Below are 5813 nucleotides of genomic sequence, written 5' to 3'. Positions count from 1 at the left end.
CATTTGGTTTGACATGGTTTCAGAAGCCCAGTGGTTGGTCAGATGTCTGTTCAAGAGTCGCTTTTCTCTTATGTCCTTCATTGTCTTTTATTCAGCTGCCACGTGCTATCAAGCAATCAAAAAACGTAAAAATAGAAGAGCTGTATGGCTTCATTTGCCTAAAAAAACAATGCCATAGGGCTCTTGTTGTAGGAGGTTTACCACTCACTAGCTAAACCACGTAGGCCTACTTGGAATAGGCTACCCCCCAGCGCGAGTGCACGTCAAGAAAAAAATGAAAAGCCAGAATATGCGCAGTGGTCTATGTGATACGTAGGACTAAAATAGGCAAGGATATGTAGGCTATTAACATTTAGGGATGATCACAGTATACCCACTACAGCAAACTACATTTGGGGGCAGCTGTAGCGCTTCGGACTTGTCACCGGAGGGTTGCCGGTTCGAACCCCGAGTAGGAACGGCTGAAGTGCCGTTGAGCAAGGCACCTAACCTCACTGCTCCTTGAGCGCCGCTGTTGTTGAAGGCAGCTCACTGTGCCGGGATTACTGTGCTTCACCGTGTGTTGAGTGTGTTTCACTAATTCACGGATTGGGATAAATGCAGAGACCAAATTTCCCTCACGGGATCAAAAGAGTAGGCTAGCCTATATAATATATACTTAGGCTACTTACTTACTTATACATCACAGTATATCTAATCCACTACAGCTTAATAGACTATACCACTGTAGCCTATCTGCGCGAGTAATTTCCCAGAATTTCCCCAGAAGTTTTCTGTAGGCCACACTCCGACAGGCTTGAATTCATGTTTTGGTCATGAAACGCAGGGTGTCTGTCGGTGGTAGTAGGCTAAACTGTATGACGATATGCATGCAATAGGCCTAGTTTGACCACCATCACAATCGGCCTGTCGGAAATCTGTTTACTGTGGCTATTCTTCGCGCTCAAACATCCCTGTACTATGAATTCTAACGTTAGTGCAAGGAAATGGCCAACAAAAAACACGGTGGTGTCGATGTTAAAATTTTTTTTTTAAAAAAGAGGCCACTCAACACTGTTTCGGTCCACCACTTTCTCACCGCGTGTGATCATACCTGTCTGGACTTTCTGATACAAACGGCTCCATGATGTCTTTGTTGTCAGCCGGAACAGGTTCTAATGCCAGGCTCTTTAGAAATACAACAAAACAAATGTGTTGCAAATCCACAGCAGCACTTCCTGTGAAATAGCCGCAGGGTATAAACATGGGTTCTTAAATTTGGGAGCAAGTGGCGAAACATGACGACACAAATTGGCTATGCTGGATTGTTGTCTCGCCTTTGGCGAGCAAGTAGAGGGAGATCATAAAAAATAATAGTGTTTTTTTGTTATTGTTATAAATATAAATAAATTGTTATTTATTTTATTTTAACTTAAAATTAACCAAATATAGCTTGTGTTGCACATAGGCAATAATCCATGCCAGCTAGAGGCAGTTGTCTAGGCCTGCTTAAGGCTAAACTTGCAAATTGGAAGTTTTTGAGGAAGCACTCACAGAAGACAGGGAGTGACATATTTTTGACATAAGAGTTGAGCACTAGCCATTGTTGATTATGACCCCTGTGTTAAACAGAGGTGCTAGTGGGCTACAATGCTAATGACTGATGGGCCCTCTGGGGGCCCCGTACCTCTACTCTATGGCACTAACCATTGTTGATTATGACCCCTGTGTTAAACAGAGGTGCTAGTGGGCTACAATGCTAATGGCTGATGGGCCCTCTGGGGGCCCTGTACCTCCACTCTGCCTCTGTCTGTTGTATACGGTCCAATTACAGACCACTCTGCACATGTGTTTCACTATGGCCCTCTTTTGGGCTCCTCCTGTGTGGTGAAGTGAGTATGGACCCTTTCAAGAGAGTTCCATTATCAGCATCATAGTTGGCCCCACAAGACTTCCTTTTGAACATTCCATATGTTATCTTAATGCAGAGGAAGTAGATTGGGGCCCAAATAGAATGTTCAAGCATTGTTTATGTTTACCTTGTTGAAAGGGTCTATAGCCTATTCTTTGCTGTTCTCATAAGGATGTGGGGGGATACGACCCCATCGATCGCATATTGAAGGGTTTTGCCAAATTTAAAAAAAAAAAAAAAAATGGCTTCTTTTGACGACACAGTTTAGCAGATAGGTTCATATGGAACCTGAAACATAAGCAATGTGTTTATGAAAGACTCCATAGATATCTATATTATGTCCATGGAAAGACTCCTTTATGCAAGTGTTTTTTTTGTCCCCTCACAATAGGTGTTCAGGGTCCAACAAACTAGTTAGAAAATGTGACATGAATTTTATATTGATCCAAATGCTGGCCTCTCTTCATTTGTAGTTTTGAAAAATATGCTTCCACTAACCTACACTCTTTTTACAACAGTGGAGTGTGGAATCAGTGTCAGCATCAGCAATTTCCCGATGAGAGGATGCTTAAGACAGCACACATTGAGAGTTGTAATACGTTTATATATCCATATAATTGAAATATCTACATTTGCCACATGATATATAATTAATATATTGTTTTATTTGCATGATATATAATTAATATATTGTTTTATTTGCATGATATATAATTAATATATTGTTTTATTTGCTAAAACAAAGCAGTAGTCCTCAAGATTATTCCTCCATACTAAATGTCTCAGCACTTGATAAAATGGCCTATTCCCTGGAAATATGTGCAGGCTAATAGATCCACAGTGACCTCTAGTGTTCTTGAAATGATAATGCAGAAGTCGTGATATCAGACAGACACTCACACATGCTCAAATGCATACAGAATGATATAAAATATACTTAATGTAACAAGAGAAACAAAACTCCAAAATAAGTAATGTGATTGGTTGTACATTAATACTATCTTTCTTATATTGTCTTTCAAAGTTATAAATAAATCGAAGACAACCTCAGTACAACAAAGTATAGAACAACACTGCCCTCTACTGATCAACATTGTAATAAAAGAAAACTCAACAGCATCTGAAAGTATAAAGTATAGGCCTCCATTATTAGAATATATTAGAATTAGAATAAAATAGGACCAAACAGACATTACATTCTGCAGATTAAGAAAACTGCTAACTATAATAATACTTTTGAGCAGTCAGGAGGTGTTAAATTCCTTCTGCTGTTGGTTACACTCAGAGGCCAAACCTGTGTATCTGTCACCTGTAATTACTCATAACTAACAATTATAACACGACAATACAAGGATGCACTACAGACATGCGATACTTGACAGTAGGCTACTTAATAACTAGCAAAGGCAGTCTAGTATGTGCACAGCAAGCCAAATAGAAAACAACAGTTGCCTAATGTAGTGTGTCTGTAAATAAGTGTCTGTATATAAGAATGACTAATTCGGAATCATTCCCACAAATAGAAGTGCACACACATGTTAGAAAAAAATGGTCCAACCAAGCAATAGAAGTTGGTCATTATCCGTATGAATTCTAACTAATCGTGTCATATTTGTTGGAGTTGGAACCTTACTGGATAACACCGTTAGATAATTGTATGAGGAACATATAACAAAGCATGTGATGTTGCTCTGCAACAGTCATCACAGTTGTAGTAGCAGCAGCATCAACCATTCTACTCTGCTAGTTTTGTAATTCAACTTGTCTATCAAGCTACATTGTTTTTTTTTCTTCCCAGACCCAGAGCTATTTAAATTCCTTCAATATTGAATCTATAGTCACAGAGATATAAATAATGATAACAAAATGTTAAGAAAAGATCAATAATACAAAATACTCATCTCAGCAGCGCATCTAAACTCAAAACCACTTTTCATGTAGGCTTGATGACCAAAGGAATACAACTCCCAGAAAGACATGAGGCGGATGAGGGTTTCAGTAGCCAAATCAAGGCTGCCTCTTGTGGACAAAACAGGTACTGCTGGAGGGTAGTGCATGTGTAGCACACTCATGCTGTCCTCTGTCCATCAGTAGAAAAAACTACAACAATAGTCCTTGTAAAAAAAAAAGTATTTATAAAGATTTTATACTATCATGTCATTTTGATGTCTACCCTTATCAGATGATGGAAAACACTGGAAATATTTTTTTTTTTTAAATATTTTTTTTTGGTAAATAATTAAAATAGCTAATGGGATTTCTTCTTAAATGCTCTACCTTAGTTTCCCACTCCAAACAGTTTACAAATGTGTGCAGACATGATTTTCTCACACAAGACCTCCTTAGAAATGACACTGACTGACTGTGATCATGCATCACAAAGGCAGTCACATATGGCCTCAAATTATCATGAAAGTCTGAATGAAAGTGTATTATAACTTGGTGATTGCATCTTATAACTAGGGCTGTCAATCGATTAAAAAAATAATCGAATTAATTACATACTCTGTGATTAATTAATCTAAATTAATCGCATATATAATTTTTGCTGTGAAAGTATTTTAAATATTTAAACTCAAATGAATCATTGAATAATCAACATTAGTGACATTAAAGTTAAAAAACTCTTTTATTATTATTTTCACTGTTCAAATAATTGCCATAATAATCTATGATATGACCTAATATGCTGAGGAAATAAAATCAAATGTGCTTCGAGAAGAAGTTTTTTTTTCACATTCAAGGCATTTCAGGCCACAGATATAACCTAGGGGACACAATAAAAATGAATAAACACTCCCCTCAATGTCAACACTTATTTCTTTGCATTGATGTGCGACTATAGAGTTGATGAACTCCGGTGATATGCAAATTCCTTGCTGCAGACATTTTCAGGCCATTTTTTAAAAGTAAATGTTCCAATCAGTGATCCAGGCAGCACGTTTTCTTCTCTCCTTCATTTTACAGTCTAATATTTACTATTTTAACTAAAAGTTTGACTAGAACGGCTCGGGGTCAAAGGTCATACGGAATTGATTAATCTGCACTAATTTTTTAATCAGTTATTTTTTCTCAAATTAATTACAAATCGAAATTAATCAGTTGTTTTTACAGCCCTACTTATAACCCTACATTTATCATTTTAAATTGATATGCCCCCCCCCACACACACACTGCAATGAATAGGAGATTACTTCCCAAAGCTCCTTTACTCTCTCTCTCATCCGAGTCTCTCTCTCTCCCTCTGTTCCCTCACTCTCTCCCTCTCTCTCTTCATTCAGTACACACACCCTCCCCTGGACCTCCTTAGGAGCCATGATCCTTTTTGAACACTAAGAATGGAGCAGAAGAGATGTCAGCATCCTGAATATCTTCTAAATCTCATGATCCTTTCTGTGCTTTTGCTTTGAACTTGCACAGAGGTCTTCAGTGCTGGATATGAACATGAAGCGCAGGTGAATGCTTCATGTTACAAATCACATTTTAATGTCAACCGTCCTTTCATGTCTCAGGTTTGTTTGACTCTGCATAAATACGGAATTATTGATATTAATGAACATGTATCTCTTAGGGAAAAGAAGCAACCGGAATCACAACAAAAGTGAAAGTGAAGCTTTTCAGAGGTAAGTCCCCGAAACAACTAGAACATTCTAGAACCAGCGGAACCATGCCAACAGTGCATATGTGTGGCTGTTTAGCACTAGGCTCGTGTCAAATGGGGTGTGCTGAAAGAAAGAGTTGTGTAACAGAACTCAAATGACTTCTGCGTAAAACTCCTGTTGGTATTTTGCTAACAACTCATAAGAGCTCAGTGCAAAAACACAAATCATATTTCTGTAAGAGAAAAAAAGAGAGAGAGACAAACATTTGACACACTTCACACTCGGCTGAGATGGATAGTTTTGACACACGCGTCTGAAAA

General features: G+C 38.1%; 1 long non-coding RNA gene across 1 annotated transcript; it reads left to right on the top strand.

Moving 5' to 3' along the window:
- Nucleotides 1–3860: 3860 nt before the first annotated feature.
- LOC121698690 lies at nucleotides 3861–5514 on the top strand. Its single transcript, XR_006026837.1, has 3 exons — nucleotides 3861–3926; nucleotides 5173–5346; nucleotides 5463–5514. It is a non-coding gene; the product is annotated as an uncharacterized LOC121698690 (long non-coding RNA).
- Nucleotides 5515–5813: the final 299 nt, after the last annotated feature.

The sequence above is a fragment of the Alosa sapidissima genome, chromosome 23 (genome assembly GCF_018492685.1).
Source record: "Alosa sapidissima isolate fAloSap1 chromosome 23, fAloSap1.pri, whole genome shotgun sequence".
NCBI lineage: Eukaryota > Metazoa > Chordata > Actinopteri > Clupeiformes > Clupeidae > Alosa > Alosa sapidissima.
Note: the sequence above shows the minus strand (reverse complement) of the source record. Positions and strands in the feature narration are given on the sequence as shown.